The sequence below is a fragment of the Macaca mulatta genome, chromosome X (assembly GCF_049350105.2).
Source record: "Macaca mulatta isolate MMU2019108-1 chromosome X, T2T-MMU8v2.0, whole genome shotgun sequence".
Classification (NCBI taxonomy): domain Eukaryota; kingdom Metazoa; phylum Chordata; class Mammalia; order Primates; family Cercopithecidae; genus Macaca; species Macaca mulatta.
The window spans coordinates 121,197,857-121,223,780 of record NC_133426.1 but is presented as its reverse complement, the minus strand read 5'-3'; the positions used below and the strand labels follow the sequence as shown (position 1 = coordinate 121,223,780).

General features: G+C 35.5%; 2 non-coding genes across 2 annotated transcripts; both read right to left on the bottom strand.

Annotated features, from left to right (window-relative positions):
- Window positions 1-2,910: 2,910 nt before the first annotated feature.
- Window positions 2,911-3,006, bottom strand: MIR764 (microRNA mir-764). Its single transcript, NR_032733.1, has one exon. It is a non-coding gene; the product is annotated as a microRNA mir-764 (primary transcript).
- Window positions 3,007-11,126: 8,120 nt separating this feature from the next.
- Window positions 11,127-11,254, bottom strand: LOC114675241 (small nucleolar RNA SNORA35). Its single transcript, XR_003726328.1, has one exon. It is a non-coding gene; the product is annotated as a small nucleolar RNA SNORA35 (small nucleolar RNA).
- Between the last annotated feature and the right edge of the window lie 14,670 nt (window positions 11,255-25,924).

The window sequence follows — 25,924 nt, the reverse complement described above, 5'->3', positions numbered from 1 at the left end:
GATATCAGATTATTTTTGCTTTTTGGGAGGTTCACACTTTCATTCTATGTAAGTGAAGTTCCTAGATAAATGAGTCTTTGCAGATTACAGAGCATTCAAAATATATTAGGTTGGTGCAAAAGTACTTGCAGTCTTTGTCATTACTTTTTTTTTTTTTTGCACCAACATAATATATGTCTTATTGTTTGCAAGAGCTATGAAATCTAGGTTATTGATTTGTGTCTTAGGGAAAATGGATGTAGCAATATTGATTACTTTGTAATCTTTATTTTGTCTTCTTTAATATATATGTTAGTCTGTTTAATGCAAACTTCTTATTGCCATCAAGCTTTATCAGCCTTCACATATTATTTATGAATATGTTGGCTTTTTTTTCATGTGAAAATATGAACCACAGTTAAATTGGATAATTTAACCTGGGCAGTATGGGGATAGTAACAGGGTGGGAAAGAGTCTTTGAGCTTTGACTTTGTGTCCTGTCTGCAAAATCCAAATTAATCCGGTTTAACAGGATTAAGCTCTCAGTGTGAAAGTACTTTGCTAGGAAATTATCAAAGCACAAGTTAATTAGAATACAGAGCTCCTTGCATGGGCAGACAGTTATTAATTACATGTTCTTGGGCTGGCTCAATTTCAGGCAATTTACAGCTAAAACAAAAAATTTCTCTTAGTTTTTAGTCTTGTAGAATATAAACAATCCCTCAAGGTACCAACTGTGAAATAACTGCTGTACAAGGTATAAAGAAGACATATTTGAGATTTAAGTTCTTTGGCCAGTGTTTTTGGTCATTTTATTCCCTTCACTATAAATGCGAATTCTTTTTTTTTTTTTTTTTTTTTTTGAGACAGAGTCTCGCTCTGTCGCCCAGGCTGGAGTGCAGTGGCCGGATCTCAGCTCACTGCAAGCTCCGCCTCCCGGGTTCACGCCATTCTCCTGCCTCAGCCTCCCTAGTAGCTGGGACTACAGGTGCCCGCCACCTCGCCCGGCTAGATTTTTGTAATTTTTTTTAGTAGAGACGGGGTTTCACCGTGTTAGCCAGGATGGTCTCGATCTCCTGACCTCGTGATCCGCCCGTCTCGGCCTCCCAAAGTGCTGGGATTACAGGCTTGAGCCACCGCGCCCGTTTTTTAAACTTTCGATATGATGGTATCACATAATATTAATTAAACACTCAAAGTTTTAATTTATAGCAATTCCCTCCTCTTAGATTGCATATTTTATCATGTAAGGCACAGTAATAAGAATTAAGCTATGAATATGTAGCCTTGATATTTCCAAAAATGTATAAAAATTAATGTACTTTATTTTATTATTGCCTGAATGAAGACCACATCCTGATAAAATGACATAACAAAATAGGAAGAGAAAGAAAGAGAGAAAGAAAGAGAAAGAAAGAAAGAAAGAAAGAAAGAAAGAAAGAAAGAAAGAAAGAAAGAAAGAAAGAAAGAAAGAAAGAAAAAAGGGAGGAAGGAAGGAAGGGAGGGAGGAAGAGAGGAAGGAAGGAAGGAAGGAAGGAAGGAAGGAAGGAAGGAAGGAAGGAAGGAAGGAAGGAAGGAAGGAAACAAGGAGAAACAGCACAATAAAAGAGAAAATGTTGTATCACAAATCCGTAAGATAGAAGGGTCCTACTTTTGAAATAAGGTCAAGAAATCTCTATTTCCCAGACTGTAAGCTACTTGAATGCACAGAATCTGCTTTTGTCTTCATTACACTTAGCATAGTGCCTTGTATTTAGTAAATCTTCCAAAGATGTTTGTGCCATTGCATTGCATAAGAAATTCAAAATGAATGTCAATAATTTTAAAAATATGCCCAATTTGTTACCAAAAGAGCCAACCATTAAACATTTACTGTCAAACTTCATTGTGGCATGTCATAGCTTGAAAACACTCTATAACACACACCTTCTGTGTACTATGAGATTTGAGTCTTATAAGATCAAAATGTGGATAAATGTCTACCTGCAGTGTGGTAAATGGTAAGATGTGATTGTGGCAAAGTCTTTAATGTTCGACTTCCCAGTGGCCCATCCGTGTACTTTAACTAGCATTCTGTGTCATATAAGAAGCCTCCCTTGATTATTTCTAATCAATAATCACTCTTAATGATATCTGTGTTCCATTGTTTTCATTTAAAGTGAGTGTAAAATACAATTAAGCAGAGATGTAGAGAGTGACAAAATCCAATTCTACTTTTCATGGTTTGAGGATTCCTTATCATCAGTCAATTGAAGAAAATACTACCCCCAGTGCTAGACTGCTAAAATGATCATCATTAAAGATAAATAGATTATGAATGGAAAATACCTTTCATATATTAGGTATTATATAAATATTTGTTGAACAAAAAAGTATGAAAATTTATATTTCAATAATGATTATATTTACTTTGCAATTACTATTATTTCACTATTATAGTAAACCACAATTTCTTCAAATGTCAGTTTTGAAAGTCATAAAGTTCTATAAAGCAATCTTATTTCCTGGCTTTACCTTAACCTGTAATATACTTCAAATTCAAGGACAGAAAGATTGTAAAATACAGTGATCGTATATTAATCTTCTTACATCTATTTATACTTTTGCAAAAATTTTCCAGGCAGCATTATTACAAGGTTAAATACAAAGTTAAAAATCAAGAATCTCAGTCCCTTTACGGCTGTTTATTTTTCCCAATGGAGTATGCATTTTATCACTGCAACATTATAACCTGTGAACAACACATGGCTTAAACATTATGTTGTGTTGTTTAGAAGAAATGGCCCGAGAAAAGTAGCTTGCATTTCAAAGTCTTTAAATTTCAAAACATTACCACTGTGTTCTACCTTGAGGAGTTTAAAATTTAACAGTTCCACTGATCTGAGAGAGTCCTCAATGCATTGATTACAATCAGCTGGTCCATCTTTTATCCCAACGAAATTAATCATGGTGACAGTTGCCACTATGGCCTCCCCCCTGTATTTTCCAACCATGGAGGAGGACAAGTGAGCACCTGCCTCCTAGATTTTAGATTGAAAATATCACCCGAACACACCAGGATTCTTTATGCTATGGCAGAGCCAAGAGTCTCCTAATGAGCATGTCTATACACTGATCATGATGTTTTCCTTTAAAAACCAAATTCCTCCAAGAATTTGTAAATGGAATTTAGCAATATTTACAACTTACTCATCAATAAATGGCATTTGAAATATTTATTTCACATTGTTTTGTCACATAGAGAGTTTAAAAATTTGATCAAAATATTTGTAGAACTACTTTTTGTAATAGGAGAAGTCCTTTATTTTTCTTTTAATAATAAAAATAATGTGCCAAGTAAAATATTCATTTATGAAACAGTTCAAGCAAAAGCAAAACCAGAAATATTAGAAATCATTAAGGTTATTCATTCTTCTCGCAGAGTATTACTGAAACAGTTGACAAAGGAAGTATTATATGATGGTCAAAAACATGTTACAAATTATCATTTTAAGAAGGTTTAAAGTTGTACAAGAATTCCATTTACAATATATTTGATCTATATGCTTACTAACCTAATGATCTTGGTTATATAACACCTCATGCCTCTGCGTTTCAAAGATGGACAGTGACAGACATTAAATTCCTATTCAAAGGTATTAAAACTGACAGACTTTGTTTCTAAATTATGAATTTCTACATTATATTGAACTCTCATGTATTTTGTTGCTCGCTCTCAATTTGTGTTTGCTACATTGTTTGAGGCATGAGTAGGTTTTCACTAGCTTATGTGAGAGGAAACTCCGTGTTTCTCAAATTCTTTAAGTAGGTTCTTTTGGAAAAATCAGTGAAGCATTCTGTTTAACCTGAGTCATTTCTTTCTACATTAAGCAAAGTTACCTGTAGCTCTGTTATAGAGCCCAGTCAGTTACCCTGAACCACAATGGATGCAGATCTATCTTCTTATTATTTCTGTGCTAGAAAAGTTTCATAGCTCATCACGGAAAAAGATCTGTAGCTCATCATGGAAAAAGATCCCACCATCCTGTAGGTCTCAATTTAGCTTCCTTTCTTTTAGCGTTTACATTCACTCTCCCTTAGCCAATTTTGCTTTTTGTTCAATTGCAAAAAACGAAGCCTTCCCATTGCCTGTTTAAAACCCCTTTTGCCTTGCTCAATGTCATGGTTTTTCAGGTTTTCTAAGACTTGGTTACTCGCTCTGCATGTCAGTGTGAGTTTGCATTTTAATTTTCCTTCCTGCACCTGATGCTTTACAATGACTCTGTAAGGTGTCAACAATCTCTGAAAGTTCTGGGATGAGGCGTGGAATTTAGATCATGCTCTTATTTTGCCACAGTGGTGATTAAACACTAACACATACAGACACACATACAGGATGAGTGGAGGTTTAAGTTGTATTTGCTTCTAGACCCTGAAATAACTGAGCTCATTTTCAAAATAAATAATCTACTTTCAAATTTGGTCTTTATTTTACACATACACTTAGTCAGAGATGTCTGCTGCTTAATATTTCAGCACATTGTCAATCAATTCCATATGCTTTTTGCTTTTCCTCTTCCTACTTCTCCCTGTTTAGTCAGAAGTTTTCAAAGTTTTATGTGCTTTATAGATTGAGGGTGTAGAATATTCTAATATGACTGGCAGAATAAAACAAAGACTGATTTATATTTCTCACGCAGTGTATTTGAAAAGACAGATTCCCAACCATTTGCCTACAACTCTATTTCCAACTCCTATCAGTTAGTTTTGAGTTGTTCATATCTCTGATTTAACACTTTCAATAGTTGCCTCTGTATATTTAAACATTTAAACTTACAGGACTAGGTAGTGCTGAAAAAAATACACTTAAAGTTAAAAAATGTCAACAGGTCTATGTGGAAAGCTAGTAGAAATTTCTTAACACTTAAAATTCACTTATTTGTAAAAAATTAGCAAAAGGTACTGACTACGAGTATTTTCCTGAAAGGACTTCAGGTTCCCTGCCAATGCCTAACCATACCAAAAGTGAGAGGAAGCCCCTGGTAACAGTGTTTACAAGGTGTTCTGTGTGTAAAAGTGCAATCTGGAGAAAATAAATACCCTCACAAATATTTGCTTTCCTTGTAGCACTCATTTATAATCAAACATTTATTATAACTCCTATTTTTTCTTACTTCTAGTTTTCATTCAACTTGTCCTGATAAAGTCTTGAATTCTCTCCATTTGATTCCCTACCGCTAGCTTCGTGACCATCAATATCAATGTGAAAATCATACATTAGTCAGAGGTAGACTCCACCTGGATTTAACTATATTCTGGCACACGCACATACAATATCTGTCTCTGATTTCTGACAAGTGACAAAGATAAAAGAATGAACTATCAACTTAAACATGGTCGCATTTGATCTTGTATTTTGCATCTACTATATATTAAGAAGGCTCCAGATTTAATTATGGATAAACATATAGCTACATTTATCATGCCACAATTTTCAAATACAGAATGAATATTTGACAAGTAAAAATAATTTTCTCTTGCTCATCAGATTCCTTTTAGGCTAGATCTATCCTCAACTTATCCAGTTAGTGGAAGGGAGCATCAGTGTGTATTATCAAAAGTGATGTATAATCCATACTGATGTTTTAGGGTCACCTTTCCAACTCCCTCCAAAATAGGAAAACCTGCACTGGAAAGTGGGCCTATAGCCTTGAATCAGCTGGATTCTCAGAAGACACCTCAGCTTCTTTGAGTTGCTAGAGTTCCTTGCTGTTCAGTGCCGTAACTCCACTCCAGGGAGCATGATCTTTCCTGTTAGGTGATTAGCACTTGGAATAAGGGCAAGATTCTTTAGATCAGGGAGGTAGAGCAGATGGGAAACTGGTTTCATTTGTGAGAAGGGACAGAAAAAAAAAACCTTTGCACAGCATTCATGCTTCTCAACTGAGTCGGCTGCAGCCTCAGTCACCTGTTAACGTAACAGCTATATTCACGGTCTGAAAATACACAAAGCCAGCTTCTCCTGGCAGAGTCCCTTACCACTCTGGGGTTGCATTACCATCACAGGGAATGAAAACATGGTTCTAATCCAACTAGGAAGCAAAGGGTACTTGCAAGAAAAAATTTCAATTCAATTTAATGCAACAAATATTTGTTGGTTTGGGATCATTTACCTGCAAGAAATGTTCTTCTTTGACAGAGAAGCACATGATTCTGAACTGGCTACAACTATATGATTGGAGATATTGGTGACAAAAGTTATTACCATAAAAATTAAAGCAGGAAAGGAACTTGAGAGATCATTTACGTAGTCCTTAGTGGAGTGCCTTGCACAAAGTAATCTCATCATAAAAAAACTAATGAATGGATGAAACCAGTTCAATCCCTTATTTTACAAATCAAGAAACTAAAGGCAAAAGGAAGAAGTAATTTACTCAACGATACAAAGTCAGCCAGTGGAAGAGCAGGACAAGAGACCAGAATTTCTGAGTCCTTACCTATTATTCTTATTAACATACTCTTCTTTATATTCAGTCATTTCCACTGTTGATTAATCAGCTGTAGACCATATTCGTCTTCATCCCCATAACTATGTGACTTCATACCCACAATGTCTTTTAGTACAGCAGCTCCATTAAACTAGCCTTAACCACTCTAATCCATATCCTTACACCTCTTCTCTGAATTTTCACAGTGCTTACTGGCTATACCAAAACTTGAAGCTTTTAATAAAAAACATACTTGGCAAGAATTTTATGAATGTATCTTGCATCATTAATAAGGTTTGTATGCTTCTTCAGGTAAGGGACGTTTGTTTATAGTTCTTTATATATATCAGCATGTAACACCCAGGTTTACCTGGGTGCATCAGAATGAGTACATAATTTAGCATCCAGATTGGACACTTCTGAGAGTTAAAAATTATAATTAATACACATGCAATAAGCACAAACTGTGACTGTCCTAGGAAAAGTAGAATATATAGTCACCCTAATAGTTGTTGACTTGTTCAACATTTGTTAAATTAGAATCAATCATTGCTGATTGTACAATTGTCCAACTGTGGGATATTGTTTCAATTTACAGATTACAATGAATTAAATTATTTCTAAAGTAGTAATCACTGAAAAAATAATGATAAGTTGCAGAATTCTATTTAGTTACTGATTTTTTTTTTTTTTTTTAAGATGGGATCTCAGTCTATCACTCAGGCTGGAATGCAGTGATGTGATCTCGGCTCACTGCAACCTCTACCTCATTGGGCTCAAGGGATCCTCCCACCTCAGCCTCCCTAGTAGTTGGGACAACAGGCATGTGCCACTGTGCCCTTCTAATTTTTTGTATTTTTGGTAGAGACAAGGTTTTGCCATATTGCCCAGGCTGGTCTCAAACTCCTGAGCTCAAGTGATCCGCCCACCTCAGCCTCCTGAAGTGCTGGGATTACAGGTGCAAGCCACCATGCCTGGCCACAATATACAGACTACACTGAATGAAATAATTTCTAAAGTAATAATCAGTGAAAAATCATGATAAGTTGCAAAATTCTACTCACTGAATTCTCATATGTGAGTATAACTTGTTTCAAAGTTATTAATATTTCTGCAAATTTTCACTTATTGCCTTGCTTTTTAAAGCTGTAAGGATAAAGTTAAATGAAAAATGTTTGTTGGTCCAGTTTCAATCATTTTAATATTGAAAATATGGTGGAGAGTAAAAAAATTAGCCTTGTTTCTAATTCCTTCCTGATGGTAAAATATGAAGTGTGATGGCTTTCTACGTGGGGTGAGGGGGGCATGCTGTTAGAACCTATAGATAAAAAGGCCCACATTTGTAATTTAAAAATAGATTTAAATTTACTCTATTTAAGAGTATGAAGACACACATCAAGATTTTTTAAATTTCTATTGAGATAAGTAATGGAGGAAGTAGTAAGGGAAATAAGTACCTTCTATGATAGAGTCATATACAACTAATAAATTTATAGAACTAATGACTAATAGCTAAAATTTTATAGCATTTACCTACCATCATACTCTCCCTCTCTGTGTGTATATATATGTACATATATGTACATATGTGTATATATACACATATATGTATATATGTACATATATATGTATATATATATATATATGTCTGTGTGTGTGTGTATATATATACACACACACGCATATGTACTTAACGTACTTTTTTACTGCCTCTCCAAAATGTAAGATCACTAGGTGTTTAAAACAATAGTTTTATCTGCTTGGAGTACATACATTCACACACACACACATATATATATGTGCATATATATGTGTACATTCACACATATATGTGTATACATATATATATAGAGAGAGAGAGAATGATGCCTTTGAACATATTAATAAAATATATCTTTACATTGATTTCTGTTAAGAAATAATCAAATAAATTTTGATACAATTTTCATGATATCAAAAGAATATATATTTTTAGGTTCAGATATTTAACAAATGTTCAGACATCCCAGACAAAATAGTACATAGATTGAATTTATTACTATTGCTAAATTAGAGGTTTAATGATAAAAATACCCTGCAGCAGAATGAATTTGAAGCATCTGAACAATGGCAGTTACACCATCTGCTCCAGATAGAAACTTGCTATCTTGACAGTAGCAAAGAATAAATAGGCAGTGCAGATACATCAAACTGGCAAAAGGGTAAATGCAACAAGGAAATAAGCATTTTTTAGACAAATTGCTTTTCCTGTTGAATACTACATTCTATCCTAAATAATACTTCATTCAACTACAGGCAGATGTTTGTGTCAAAGAGAATTCATAGTCTTTATCACAAAAACAGTTTTATATTATTAGAAAATCTAAATAATCACACTTTTCCATCCTCAAATTTCCAAAGAAAATTAAAATACACTAGCAGGAAAAAGAAGCAAAAACAATTACAAGGGAAAGGAAATAGCACGCTTCCTTTAGGAAAAATGCTGAGAAAAAGACATTATGTTGACAGATTCTGACCTACCCACATGGACCTCTAAGATGAGCCCCAAGACTATATTATTTGAAGAAATCAAGTTTCAAAAATCTATTTAAAAGACTTCCTTCTCACACTTTGTTATCAGTGGGATATTTGTATTTATGGGTAAGGGATGAAGATATATTAAAATAGCATTCATTCTGTGTTAAAATAATAAAGAGAAAATAACAAAACTATCATTATAGACATTCATTTGTAAGGTTATTAGGTCACGTGAGCACCCTACCTTGACATGTTTCTAAGGAAGAAGGTATTTATTTTTATTTCAAAAGGAGGCCAGTCTCTGGAACATCAAGACAAAGAGGTTTATATAAAGGCACGTGCCAATCTTCTACTCCCATTCCATATCACCCACATATTTGATGTTCACATTCCTTTTATTCTTGGCTCAATAGCATTGATAAAGATTATAGTTGAAAGAATTATAATTTTTAAAATATATACCAAACTATGGTATAGAGAAGTCATTGTACTTATCCTTGCCAATTGTCAGGAAAGATGTGTCATCTTTTTTACTGAGTTTTACATATCAATCAATAAGTATTTATTGAGATATATATTTTTAACTGCTACATTTTGCCTCAATTGTCTGAAAATAGTAAGATTGTAAATGAAATGCAGATTGTGTACTTTTTTTGCTATCTAATCTGATCTGATTTATGATCAGAACATAAATATGACCTTGGGTTAATGAGGGCCATGTCCTTTTTGTAGGAGTCCCCCCTAAATACATTTCCTAGGAAGGCAAGTTTACCATCCATAATTTTAATACAAGAACAGTATGAGGTGAGGTCTTCCTTCAAAATAATTGTTTTTTACTTAACTTATCCCGGATTCATGTGTCACAAACTATTGTTTTCTAAATTTTAAATGAGTTTTCAGCCTGTATTTTATCACCTAAAACAGTGCCTTGTTTTATACGGTGCTAAAACTATGACATTCAATCTTCTAAAGCTTGCCTTCAGTTTTGGGTACAAAAATTGATGGCTGACTTCATAGATAACTTACATTAATTTATCCAGCAATAGTTATTTATTTAGCTTCTACTTTATGAAAGGCACTGGGATAGATGCTGCAGTAAGTACTAAGATGTATGAGAAGATAGACCTTTCAAAGGGTTTACTAATTAGCTAATAAGCTAACAAGGTGAATTAACAGAATAAATGAGAAATTGATCATTGTCAAATTATGTGATAGAGAGAGAGATTAGTTGGGACTTGAGCATTTGAAGGTGTCATGATGGAAGAAAAGGGGGCCAGGAATGAGTCTTGAATGTAGTTCTAACTTGTAAGAAAGAACTGGAAAGGGAATTCTCTCAGCACTAGGTCTAAGCTGACTGTTTATATACAGAGAATGAAGAGGCTGGGGAAGCCTCACTTGTCAGGAAGCTAGTAGAAATGTGGGGCAAATACAAGGGCACCATCATCTGCAAGATAATTATAATCTCATTTTCATCACATCAAAAGGAGAAAACCACTTATCTCTCTGTCTTACTAACACTTAATGAGCAAATTGCCCAGAGATTTAAATGGATTTATCTTGTCATATAATCACCATGACAATCTTAGATCATTCCAGTAGTGTCAACCTTATTTTATGGACTAGGACACTGAATCTAAGAGGGGTTAATGTAAATTGCTAAAAGCTTCCCAGCTAGTAATGATTGCAATAACGTAATAGCGAGGATAATATTTACTGAGTATCTTCTATTAATCTGGTATGGACATAGTGACATTTTCTTTTTTTTTAGACGGAGTCTTGCTCTGTCACCAGGCTGGAGTGTAGTGGCACAATCTCGACTCACTGCAACCTCCGCCTCTCAGGTTCAAAGGATTCTCTGGCCTCAGCCTCCCAAGTACCTGGGACTACAGGTGTGTGCCACCATGCCCAGCTAATTTTTTTTATTTATTTTCTTTTTTGCATTTTTAGTAGAGACAGGTTTCACCATGTTGGCCAGGATGGTCTTGATCTCTTGACCTTGTGATCTGCCTTCCTTGGCCTCCCAAAGTGCTGGGATTACAGGAGTGAGCCACCGCACCCGGCCAGACACAGTCACGTTTTTCTAGTAATAGCAGTTACTGAGCTGCCTGGATCTGTCTCTCCACTCTCTCACTTTTTTTTTAGGTAAGTCATAGGGCCCAGGAGATATGTACCCAGCTGCATGCAGGAGTAGCCCACGGTGTGACTCTCCCAGCTTTGAGAGGGATTTGCTTTTGCACCGCTCGATGCCCAGTTGGTCAAGGTGGAGCCCAATGGGTCACTTGGCAGTGCTGTAGACAGCAGAGTTGGGGTTGGGGACCCATGCTCTATATAGAAGAACAAGCTTAAAGGAGGGAGTGGGTAGGTGATCAGAAACATCTCAGAACCCATTGCTTCATTCACTCAACATGGTGACTGCTAGTTCAACTTCCAGTGAAGAAAATGTGAGTTTAGAATCAGGCAGATCTGGCCTCTGAATCCCAGCACTGTCACTGACTAGCTGTGGGACTTTGGTAAACTCACTCAAGTTCTTGTAGCCTCTGTTTTTACATATATTAAATGGAATCAATAATGACAACTTCATCAACTGCTGTGAGAATTGGAAGAAATAACTTGCAGAGAGTCTAGTCCACTACCTGACATTACTTGTTAAGCATTTAATAATTAATAGCTATTGTCATAAACATCTCCCTACTCACCAATACCAACCTCTTTTTTTTTTTTTCAAATTATCATTTGTTGGGGGATCTGGTAAAAACATTTGGAATTTTTTTTAGCTAATAATTCTATAATTTTCTACTCTTCTTATAATTTCCCCTTACAAAAGAAAAGTTGCTTTAGATCCAATTATTTTACATTGGCATATATACTGAATGACTATTTTAAATTGCCTAATATTTCCTGACAACGAATTTGTAGATCACTATCCTCGAATTGTTTGAAGGACAATGACACATCTTTCCTGTGCCTCTGGAAGGAACTCACATTCTCTCAAATGCACAAAACAGAGAACTATCCATTTGATGTACCTTTTTTTTTCTCTTGGTTAGGACTGAAAATCTGCCACCTCAAGTAGTCATTGGCAAATAATCATTACCTTTTTCTCCATTTTTTGCTTCATTAAGTCAGCAAATATTCATAGATAAAATTTTATGAACCAAGAAGTACTCTAATTAATAGTGTTCCCACCAAAACAAGTGCCTTTCTCTATATCCCCCTGACGTTTTTCCTAGCCTGGTATGCTGCCTTACCAAATGATGCTGCTTAGGTGTTCAGCCGTCTTTGAATTCTAGGAATAATCTGTCCTCTAGTGCACAGAACAGGATTAATTATAACCCTTGGTGTATGAATCACCATTACCATGTCTCCACATACAGCCCAAATAATATAATTAATTAATTAATTATTAAAACAGAACATCATATACAGATTGTGTTCAATTTTAAGAAATAATGCCAACTTTTTCCAAGTAATTTTACAACTTTATATTTCTGCTAGCAATGTGTAAGAGATCCAGTTGTTCATGTTCCCACAAATGCTTGGTTCTTACAATAGGTATAAAATGTTCCATTACTTTCTTGCCTGTCCTCCCTGTATGAGGAAGTTTCATGTCCAAAGTTGAGGTTTGGAACTTTTCTCAGACATTTGAAGTAGAACGGAATCAAATACCAGAGACTTCTCAGCAAAATGAGAACTACAAGTGATATCCTAGTCCCTTCTTGGCTAATGGCTTTTAAAAAATGAAGAGGAGGAAAACAATTTAAAAATAAGTATTACCCACTTTAGGAGTAGGGGAAAAAAGCATACTCCAGATATTAAAGGGCACAGGCTTTTCTGTGACTCATAAAAGGGCATATTTTCTTGCCTAAAATTCTAGAGCAATAGCAAATTGAAGGGAAAGATACAAATTAACCCATGTTTCTGTTTTTCCAATGGAGACCCATTTCCAAACTGTTGGATAACCAGAGTATAGATACTCTCCTAAATGCACAGATCATTTCACAGATATAAATATAAAAAGATGGAAAAATAACATGCCACTGGTTGTTTATTAAGTGTGGGTTTTAATAGTTTACATTGGGCCATTCATTTATGAAGTTGTGGTTCCATCTAATTCATCATTCCGAAAAATACCTGTTCATTATTCCACAGTTTTGAAAAGCAATTGTATACCCAAAATAATTGTTTTATATGTACGTATGATACCAATAGCCTTAATCCTAAATTCTTATATTGCTCTCAATGTGCAAACACGTCAAAATGCATCTTTGTAGTACAGATAATTCACCTACAAGAAATTTCACTAAAGTTTTTACTTTATTGGTGACTGTTATTCTATCACTACCTTTGGTGATCTGCTACTGTCCTAATTATGCCTAACCATGCTCCAATAAAATTATGTACTTGCCAACTACTAGTTGCAACAAATCCTGGTCAGTGTTTTTTGTTTATTTGGAGGACTGAAATTTAAGAGGAGCATTTCTAAACAAATAAGAGTTCCTTAATATAAGGATATTGGCCAGGCACGGTGGTTCACACCTGTAATCTCAGCACTTTGGGAGGCCGAGGTGGGTGGATCACCTGAGGTCAGGAGTTCGAGACCAGCCTGGCCAACATGGCGAAACTCTGTCTCTACTAAAAATACAAAAAATAAAAAATTAGCCTGGCATGGTGGTGCACGTCTGTAGTCCCAGCTACTTGGGAGCCTGAGGCACAAGAACCGCTTGAACCTGGGCTGCAGAAGTTGCAATGAGCCAAGATCGTGCCACTGCACTCCAGCCTGGGCGACAGAGTGAGACTCCATCTCAATTAAAAGATAGATAGATAGATAGATAGATAGATAGATAGATAGATAGATAGATGAATACAGATATCAAGATAAAAGACTCCTGCCTTTGTTAGACATAAAATAGATACTATTTAAATGCTGCTTTTAAAAAAGAGAGCAAATTCACATTATTTAAATATTTCCATCAAATTTTAGATATACCAAGCATTAGAGAAACATTTCTGCTGAAAAGTTAACTACTAGCCACATGCAATCTTGATATTATAGGTCGTGTCTAATTGATTCAGACTAGTGAACTAAAATTGTTTTCAGGATTCACTAGGCATTCCAGTTTTGACCTTCATTCTTCAAGGCTGTGAGGATGAGCTACTGGGCACTGCACTCTTTAGAAAGCAGATTTATAAGCTTTACTTTCCTATCCTATGATCTAATGGTAAGGTACTCTATCATGGTCAATGCAGATTTTTTTTTTTTCTCAAGATATCTATTCAACAGAAAAACAAAATGTCTCTCTTTTGCTTGCTTTTACTATATCCTTGTCAAAAAGTTATTTGATCAAGCAGCAAATATTTATGGAGCACCTACCACGTGCAAGGGCCTGCATGGGGCATAAAAAAGAGACTGTGCAATGATATGAAAGAGATAATGACAGAAAATGGTTATACAATTCATCCCAGTTGATAAGCGCACTTTCTTAAGGATCTTCTGCTGAAATGCAGGCTTCATTAATTCCTCACCTCTTTGTACATGTATAAACCTTATTGCTTAGAGCACACTATTCTTTTTCTTTATTTTATGTTAATTAATCTTATCTCACCAATAAGATTTTAAGTGAAGGTGAGAGATCTTGGCCAATACGTTTCTGCAACCCCAGTAATTCCTGGCATAGTGGTGATCACATAATAGTTCTCCATAGTTATCTTAGTGAATTAATCTAATATTTAAGAATATATTTTCCAGATACCTTAGTCCACTCATTCTTTATTATAACCTTCATAGGCACAAGTAGAAGAAGGGGGAAAAGCTGAAATTAATTGTATCAGCATCAATTACTAGTTCTGCACTCTTCTATCTAGTTCTGGACTTTTCTAACGGTCAGATGTTTACAGCAAATTATGTGAAAACTTATGAATAATTTAGGGCAATGAACAACATCTTTTCCTTGTGACAGGAGAATTTTGATATGTTAATTGCAGTGTTTTGCCTTTTAAAAACTAGGTTACATCATTTTTGGTTCTAATGCCCACATAATGCATTACCTATTAATATGAAGAGTCAAAAATAATAATCTTGGATTTATATAATTTTCCCAAAAAATAAACTTAGAACATTATGTTCTGTGGGCCATGATATAATGTTTAATGAAGTCAGAGACACTGACTCTGTTTTCTTCCAACTACTACTACTTAAATTGCCTCTGACCTTCCAATTAAGGCTTTAAAGAGCCTTGCTATCCTTCTCTTCCTCTAATTCAGTGAACATCTCTTCTCACAGTTATAACTCTGCCATAAGGAATCTCAATCAGTGAATTATGGAACATGAATAAAAATTATTTTTAAATGACAGAATTCAATGAATTCAGTAGAAACTGGATGCAAATCATATGAATTCCTTCTATTTCATTTGCTTTAGTGTCCCCTTTGGGAATGTAAATCAACTCTCTAAACCTATGAATATTGAGAAGGGATGAACTCAAGTCAACTTTTCCTAAAAGCCTGTCTAGATCGTAGATAGAACATTAAATAGATTATCAGTTTTTAAAAGTTGTGACTTGGAAAAGCTTTCACCACATTGGAGTCTTAAGCTCCTGAAAACATGGCATAACTCTGTAGCCACCTGGTGGCAAGGGATGTTTATTACAGGTGTAATAAGTAGCACAAAGCATCAAAACCATGAGACAAAGATGAGAGTTCCAGTCCCATATTTCTTTCTTTTTCTTTTTCTTTTTTTTTTTTTTGTGACAGGGTCTCGCTCTGTTGCCCAGGCTAGAGTACAGTGGCCCAATCACAACCTACTGCAGCCTCAACCTCCTGGGCTCAAGCAATCCTCCCACCTCAGCCACCTGAGTAGTTGGGACTACAGATATGTGCCACGATGCCTGGCTAATTTTTTATTTTTCATTTTTTTTGCAGAGATGGCATTTTGCCATGTTGCCTAGGCTGGCCAGTCCCATATTTCTAAGCACTTAACAGGAGCTTCTCTTTGGAAAAGCTACTGTAAATATCAAAACCACCAAATCGGCATCTGCCTCTAACCATTTCCTTGGTTATCCATTTTTGGTTCTAATGCACACTTAATGCATTGCCTATTAATATGAAGAATAAAAAATAATGATCTTGGATTTATATAACATTCCCCCAAAATAAACTTAGAACTTTATGTTCTCTGGTGCATGATATCATAACACTTAATGAAGATAGAGTTGCTGGAAGTTGCTGTCACCTTACCTATTCCAGCTGATCTCCTATTACTGACTATAACCCAGTAAGGCCACAGACCATCAGCCTTGCCTCATTCAACACTCATTGGTTTCCAAGCTTTTCATGAAGCTCCCCTACTCCAACACACACTTTGAGATACTCTTTCTCTTTCCCCCTCCAAATTCTAAATTCTATTCTGTTTTCAATGTTGAGCTCAAAAGCCACTTCTCACTTTCGGTCTCAATCTATTTGTGTTGTTGTAAAGGAATATCTGAGGCTGGGTGATTTATTTGAAAAAGAGGTTCATTTGGCTTACAGTTCTGCAGGCTGTATAAGAAGCATGGTGCCAGCATCTGTATCTGGTGAAGGCCTCGGGCTGCTTCCACTCATGGTGGAAGGTGAAGGGAAGCTGGCATGTGCAAAGATCACATGGTGAGAGAGGAAGAAAAAGAGAGAGGGAGAAAGATGCCAGGATCATTTTAACAACCGGCTCCCATGGTGTCTAACAGAGTAAGAGCTCACTCACTACCATGAGGACAGCACCAAACCATTCATGAGGGATTTTACCTTATGACCCAAACTCCTCCCTTTAGGCTCCATCCTCAACATTGGGGATTAAATTTCAACGTGAGATTTGGAGGGTCAACCATCCAAACTATAAGTAGAGAATATTTTTAGAAAAGCACAGGCTGTACAAGAAGCGTAGTGCCAGCATCTGCTTCTGGTGAGGGCCTCAGGGTGCTTCCAATCATGGCAGAATACTAAGGGGAGCCGGTGCGTACAAAAGAGAAGGCGCGGGGAGGGAGGTGACGGGCTCTTTTGAACAACCAGCTGTCATGGAAATCAACAGAGCAGGAACTTATTTATTATGGTGAAGGTGGCACCAACTATTGAAATTTGGAGGTTTCATGTAAACCATATCCAAATATCTTTTTAAAGATAAACGTCAAGTTCATTATCCCGGGGCATGCCACTAAATAGCTGAAATTATCAATATGCACTGTCTTATTGAGCCCTATTTAGCATCTTCCATTACAATGCATGCTAATCTTGCCCTTTCTTCATTTGTGTTTCCCTAATTTGGCATCAGGGCTTTCTTTCCCTGAGTTAGCTTTTCAATGATAAGCTCTCAAACATTTTCCCAAACAATTACTCTTTTTAATAATATACATTCTAGCTGTACCTTTATTTGACAAATTTGGAGAAGACCCTAAAGTATCAGGATTTTTTTTTTTTTTTAACATGCTAGAGATACTTGGTCATTTTTTTTTCCCTTTTGGAATCAGAGGTTGCTGTTAGTCAATAACATAAAGATCTGTCTGTAAACTGAAATTTTATCTTACGCTTTAAAGGCACAAGGAGTGCCAGAACTCATCAAAATGAATTTTAAATGAAGAGAAGCATTATGAAGGAAACAATGTAAGGAAGCGGAGCTGCATTTAAATGTTAGCACATCAAGTAGCAAAATCAATTTCAAATATAATTTTTAAGTGTAAAGTGTAACAAAGATTAATTCATTTGTGCTTTTATATCTAGGAGAACATGATGTGTTTTGTCAAAATGAATTGGCAGAGATAAGTACATATCCAATTTTAGGGAAGCATTCTTGGTGGAAATCTAAAGATATAAAAATAATGAGTAATAATGGAAAGAGTCGTTCATTTATTCTTTCATCTGATATTTATTTAACACATTTATTGAGCACTTGTGCACTACTAGTAAACATTGCTTCAACTATTAAAAGACAACTTTTGGGGTCAGGCGGGGTAGGTCATGCCCGTAATCCTAGCACTTTGGGAGGCTGAGGCGGGCGGATCACATGAGTCCAGGAGTTCAAAACCAGCCTACTCTGTCTCTACTGAAAATACAAAAAACCTAACCAGGTGTGGTGGTGCATGCCTGTCATCCCAGCTACTCAGGAGGCTGAGGCACGAGAATCGCCTGAACCTGGGAGGCGGAGGCTGTGGTAACCTGCAATCATGCCACTGCACTCCAGCCTGGGCGGCAGAGCAAGACTGTCTCAAAAAAAAAAAAAAAAAGACAACTTGTAGACTAAGACACCAATGGTTTAGACTATTTTAATTGCATTATAAATAAGACTATTTTGTTAAATACACAAACAGTATATAATATCTGTTTAAGTTCTTAGGGAAACAAATTATAGGAAGAGAGGAAAAGGAAATAGTATATGAAATATATGAAATAGAAAAAACTCAGAAACTTTGAAGTGTATGCTGAATATTTCAGCCATAAACTCTCTTAACCTCCTGATCACAGGCACTTGAAAAAAAGTCATTTTCTAGTCACACATTGTTTTCTGAAGATAAACATCAACTTCATTATCCAGGAGCATGCCACTAAACAGCTGAAAGCATCAACATCCACTGTCTTATATAGCCTCATGTAAAAATAAAAAACATCTTTCAAGAGAAAATTTATAGGGTTTTGACATTGACTAAGTGGCTTCTGTATGCTAGAAACTTTAAGTGGGCTGTTTCATTTAATCACTCTGACAAACTTATTTTGTGTTGACTTTCATGTTATGGTTAAGGTAAGTAAGGCTTGGAGGAGTTTTAAGTAAATGTCAGTTATAATAATGACAATACTAGCAAGAAAACAATAGTTAACATTTGTTTAACATCTGGTATGTGGTAGGTACTTAATATCACCAGATTGACACAATAGAAACCTATAGGACTCAGGGGACTGTGGATAACTCACTTAAGCCCCTAGGCCTCATATGTTAAATATAGGTAATAATAACCACTGTCATTGGAAGTTGTGAAAATTAAAGGACACAGTTTGTACACTGTCCAGTAGTGCCTGGCATGGAGCAGATGCTCCATACATGATCGTTTATAATGATACTTAACATCTCTCTTGTTTGGTGGGAAATCTGATCACAGGTCCTTTGAATTTTTTTTAAACCCTATTAAGTTTACTGTGTCTATATTTGCTTCCCTTTCTAACTTCCATTAATAAAACCCTACTGCCTTTCCTCTCATTGTTAGCCAGTATTTAAAAATTACCTAAAATACTGTGACCAAAACTTTTAGGTAATTGTTTCTGATTTGAACAAAGCCAGAGACAAATCTTCCCTGTACATCCGGAAGATTAACTAGCATTCCCTTATTGTGGAAAAGCGGAAATTCTCTCTTTGCTCTGCTTCCCACTTTTTTTTTTTTTACCAGGGGTTATAGGTAAGCCACATCTACTGGCAGATGTATTGCCTATTTTGGAGGAGATCTGGATAAATAAAATAGGCTTCCAAGCCTCTCTTTCCTCATCTGTCAAATGGTAGTAAAATTCAGCATTTATTGGATTATGAGTTTTTTTATTAATCATGCTTTTTATATAGTAGTTTCTCAGCAAATCTTAACTATTCCAATGAAACATACCTCCACAACAACTGGACAGCATCCTGTGGGGAAATGGGTGAGAACTAGATAGGAAATAGAAAAATAATTGGGAGAAGAGAGTTTCCAAAGGCACTGGATTTTGTTAATTTTGTATTTGATATCCCATTTTTCATAATTCTCAGCTCTGGTGTTTTTTTGTAATATTTCATTATCTCACTTCACTGCCACCACCAGAGAACTAATAGAAACATCTTTTATAAAACCCATATGCTCATTTTACCTCTCAGCATGTATTCCTACTCTGTAGCTTATCAGCAAAGTCAGTCAGACACTGAGACATCTGGGGAGACCATTTTTCAAATCTTCAATCCTCAGTTCTTAGCTTCCCTTTTTAATCTGCCGTGTGCTCTGTAGCAATGGAAAAACAGCTTGACAGGCTTGCTCTGTCTGGCTATATGACACATGTTTCCCATTTCACCAAGAAATTTGCAAGCCCCCATCATTTATATAAATGCTTCCACAAAGTTTGCATTTGAGAACATTTTGTAGTCACTTTCAAAGAGTCTTGGCCTTTCAAGTGCAGTTTTTCCTGGTTTCCTCAGTCATTTCTATTCTTTCTCCCTCCCAGTGGTCCAGTCCTCTCTTGATCTGAAGTTCTAAAAGGTCGAACTTAATAGCATCCCCCATGCTCATTCTGCATGCTCACCTGACACGACTACTCATTAAAGTTTAAAACTATTTAGACATGCATTTAAGGGACCACCCTTTCATTGAGCCTTCTCAACCTAGAAGGGCTTGTTCTTCTCAGGCCACAATCCAATGCTTTCAGTTCGGAGAACACACTAATGCTGTTGCTGGCTTATATCTTTGTCTTTCACTTTCTCCTACTTGTCTGCCCAGGAAAAGCCTTCCTTCTTCAAGTCCTAGCTCAACTGTAATCCTTTCTACAAAGCCTATCCTGTCATACTCTACCTCCACTCCAGCCTCTACAACAGTTATCTATTGGCATCTTATACCATAGCAGGGTGGTTGGCAAACAACAGACTGTTTCTGTATGGCCTACAAGGTAAGAATGATGTATATGTTTTTATACAGTTGAAAAATATTAAAAGATAAATAATATATCATGATATGAGAAACTTATAGGAAATTCAAATTCCAGTGTTCATAAAATTTCATTGGAACCCAGACCCACTCATTCATTCATATGTTGTCTGTGGCTGTCTTCAAGCTACAATGGCAGAGCTGAGTAGTTGCAACAGAGCCTACATGATTCCCATATCCAAAGTATTTATCATCTAGCTCTTTTCAAAAGTTTCACATCCCCTGATTCATTACCTTGTGACTCCAAGTGTAGTCCATGGAAATCTGGGAGCTGGTTAAAAATGCAGAATCTCAGGCCAGGCGCCATGGCTCATGCCTGTAATTCCAACACTTTGGGAGGCCGAGACAGGTGGATCACTTGAGGTCAGGAGTTTGAGACCATCCTTGCCAACACGGTAAAACCTTGTCTCTACTAAAAATACAAAAATTAGCCAGGCAAGGTGGTGCATGCCTATAGTCCCAGCTACGTGGGAGACTGAAGCAGGAGGATCACCTGAACCCAGGAGGCAGAGTTTGCAGTGAGGTCAAGATCGTGCCACTGCACTCCAGCCTGGGTAATAGAGCAAGACTCCTCTGCCAAAAAAAAAAAAAAAACAAAATGTAGAACTCAGATTCCTCCTCAGCCTGACTGCACTAGTCTAGCATTCATCATGTTGTCTTAAAATCATCAATCTTTTAGCAGATGAAAAAACAGAAACATGACCAGGATAATAAAATGTATGAGTTATGGTAGATATATGGAATTTAAGGCAAATTTGGGTCATTGCAAAATCGCTGAGTGCAATTCCGTGTAACACATATAAAGTATAATGTAATATTAAAGCAGAAACAAGAAAGCTTAGCCAGGAGAATATATGAACTAAGAATTATATCACTCAGCAAGCTATTCATTTACTAACATCATATTTCAATTATATTCATATATATTCAATATATATATATTCTATATAGTCATATATTCAGGCAATATATTCATACTATATTACATGTATTCATATATATAGTGTGAAATATAAGCCCTATTAGCAATATTAAAACTTTATAAATTATGCTATAACTCATTTGACATACATTTGAGTTTGCTTATTTAATAAAGCATAGCAGTGATATAATTTGATTATCTGAGATCTTAAAATGTGAATGTGAACCTCTTGCTGCATGAAACAGGGCAAGTGAAACTTACTTAAAATTTTTGCTGGACTGTTCAATAATGCAAATGTGGTGTTAGCCATTTATAAGTGTCGCCTGCTTGTATAGATAACATTACACTTAAAATCACAGCAGTACTTTTACTGCTGTCAGTTATGAGTTGATAGCTCACATATACAACCCTTTGTTAAGGTCTTAGTTACTGAGACTTCTCATTTTTCACCAGGCTGCAATATTTACAGCTGCCACTGGGGGGAAGGTAGAAAAATATCCTTTGCAATTCAACAGTCACAGAGCAACCATCACCAAAAATTATACAAATGACTTTTTCATAAATAATACCTATTTATTTATTCAGTTATCCAGTCAACAAATATTTATTAATTCATTGGTATAGCCTTGGTAGTGTGTTAGATGCTAAGAATACAATATTGAGCAAAAGCAATACTGTTCCTGACTTCATGGAGTTAATTAACATCTAGTGGAGGATATAGGAATCCTCAAGGAATTACAAAAATAAGTGTATAATTATCAACTGTAATAATTGCTATGATGGAAGGTACATGATGTTATCTATTAGGGTATATAACAGAATGCTCACCTTGTGTTAGGGGATATGGTGGGCAGGAAGTCTTCCCTGATCCCAGAAAAAAAAATGACTTTGAGCTCGTGTTTTGATGGCTTATATAGGAGTTAACTGGTGTAACTGGTGATGTAAGTATTAGGAGAGATGGGGAACGCAAGTTAGTATTAACAACAGAAGGCACAATTTCTGGCAAGGCCCTGTGATCAGAGAGATCATGTGCTCAAGGAACTGAAAGTAGATCAGTGGGGCCTAACTATTCATGAGGGGGATGAGGGAATATATGATGCTGAAGAGGAGCCAGATCAGGTTGTCTTTTATAAACAGGTTGTCTTCCTAGGAGCAATAAGAATTGGGAGAATGGATTGGGGAGTGCAAATGTGTAATTGGGAGAACTAGTTAGAGGGTCATTCTAATACTAAAGAGATGATGGAAAGCCAAACTGGTATGATGTTTGTAGAAATGGAGTGAAGATATTTAGGAATTAAAACTGACTGGAGTTGACTGGAGTTAGTAATAAATTTATCACGGGGTATAAGGGAGAGGAAGCCATTCAAGGATGACTCAGTTTCTTGTTAATCCAACTATCTGAATAACAATGCAATTCCTGTGATGCTAAGAAACTTGTAACGCATTGAGAGTACTTTCTTACACAATTAAAACCCTATGAAGTCACTGAGAATACTTTATGAGAGCACAAATAATTATATAGAGATTAATTTATGTATATATTTAATGGATATACCACACATATATGATTTGGTTTTCATATTTTAATAGATAACATTACACTAATACTAAAGTTCATTATTACTTTAGTATTAGTTTATTAGTATCTCTAAAGACTTGTTACGTGGACAACTGTACTTAGATCTACACAGTGGCAGTCTCGGAAAGGAATTGTTAGAAATTTTATGTACACAATGTACTGCTTGTCTGGGCCATATGTTTAATTTGCTGGAGGAAAAATCATTTTTAAATAAGAGCAAAATGCAATTGAAACATGATGTAATATGCAAATAGTCACTTCACACAGCATATAAAAGCTTCCACACAATTAAAATGTCTGTATTTTTTTTGAAAGATCTATGCTACGTTTAAATTAGAGTCATATGAACTGAAGCTAAGACTAATACACATTTTCAAATAGTGAAATAAAAATGAATATTCTTGTGTCGTAATCTCTTTAATCATAATATCCTCTTATAGGACATGTATTAATTTACTTGGTACAGTTGCTTAAGTCATACCTATATTTTATATTTAAGAAGATATTAATGTTTTGAAAATGTATAATTTAAAAAATCAATCCGATTTTTGAAAGACATATGTTGAAAACCAGAAAACATACATATAAAATTATTTTACTGTTGTTATCTAATATGGATGAACATGTAACTCTGAAACTACCTTGATAACATTTGGCTACCTTCCTTTCCAAAACAAGGTAATTTTCACTTATTTCACGAAAGTTGCGGTATCTTAGAAAGGACGCATGCTAAATTATGTTGTTAGTCTTGTTGAATTTTGGCACAGACTATTGAGTGAAAAATTTGTGTGGCAGATAGTCTTAACAGTTATCAGTTGGCTAAGTTAGATTATTAATTACGATAATCAGTTCTTTAAGTACTTAGTTAATCCTATGTGTTTTGACTTCAACTGATAATTATAAAGGATCACTTAAATTTTTGATTAGCAAAAGAAAAGCTGTGCAGAATGTGGAAATATAAAGCTCAGGTTTTCCTGTGCTTTAAATGTGTATGCTCATTTACTAAAATGCATTCCTGATTGAGTACCTCTCTTCTAGACATGCTGTTATTTTGTCATGATAATATTGATAGTTATTATTAAACCAATTAATGAATATATTATTGAATGCATATTATGTGCAATACACCATGTTAGTTCCTGTAAGTGATATAAAATGCATTTACTATACATAGAACAAATTATTGTTACTTAACGCACTCAATTCTCTGCTCCTTTCATAAGTTATTTTTTAGTTTTTAGTTTTTGTGGGTACATAGCAGGTGTATATATTTACAGAATATGTTTGACTTGTTGATACAGGCATTTGATTATACATTATTTACAACAACCAAATGAAGAACTGATGAATAGTAAAATATATTTCATTTTTAAATCAAAGACGTGAAATTAAAATATTTGTGAATAAAACAGATAACTACAACAAACTGCAAAGTGAAATGATGCAATTGTCTATCAATGTAAGCAATATTTGCTATTTGTTATGGTCTATTTCTGTATTTCTGTTTTTCTTCTTCTTCTTTTTTTTTGAGACAGGATCTTGCTTTATCACCCAGCATGGAATGTATGTAGTGGTGCAATCACAGATCACTGCACCCTTGACTTCCTGGGCTCAAGCAATTCTCCCACTTCAGCTTCCTGGATAGCTAGAACTACAGGTTTGCACTATCATGCCTGGCTAATTTTTAAATTTCTCGTAGAGATGGGAGTCTCACTACACTGCCCAGACTGGTCACGAACTCCTGGGCTCAAGCAATCCTCTCACCTTGACTTTTCAAACTGCTGGGATTACAGGCATGAGCCACCATGACCAGCCTATTTATGTTTTTCTTAAAGTAATTTGGTAACCTAGAGTAAATAACTTTGCAGTAGATACTCAGTTCTATATTAGAGAACTCATATGGAAAACAGATTCTGTTAATTGAACTTGCATTTATTTGTAGTAACAAAAAACCACATAATTGAAAGGTAAAAATTCCTAAATCGTTAATGTAAGTGTCAAGAGAGTGACAATTATAAATCATGTTTTGACAATGTAGAACCAATGTATGTGCACTGTTTCTTCATTACATTAACCTTTTAAGTGAACAACTTGAAATGTTGATGTGGTTTTACAGAAAAAAATAATGTTTACTTTTGATACTTACTGCTATTACAAACCTTATCCAACTCAGGAGAAGCACAGTTGTCCAACTGATTAATTTCACAGGAGACATTGAATACATTACCTAAATTGTTACTTTGACTGTGATATAAATATATACGTACATCTATATCACAGTAGAATAGGCAGCACAAGTAAGGCTTTACAGAAGGTATTACTAAGTTCAAATGATAGTGGAGACAAATTTCTTTTTAAGATTTATTGAATTATGTAGCTTAAAATAACCACAGATGGCTGGGCATAGTGGCTTATGTCTGTAATTCCAACAATTTGGGAGACCGAGGCTGTTAGATCACTTGAGGTCAGGAGTTCAAGACCAGCCTGACAAACATGGTGAAAGCCCAGTCTCTACTAAAAGTACAAAAATTAGCGGGGCGTGGTGGTGGGCGCCTGTAATCCCAGCTACCCAAGAGGCTGAGGCAGGAGAATCACTTGAACCCAGAAGGCGGAGGTTGCAGTGAGTTGAGATCACACCACTGCACTCCAGCCTGGGAGACAGAGCAAGATTCCATTTCAAAAATGAATAAATAAATAAAAATAAAAATAAAATAGCCAAAGAAATCACCAAGAACCCAGAGATAAAAAAAAAAAAAAAAACCCCAAAGAATATCAGGCTGTGGATGTATAC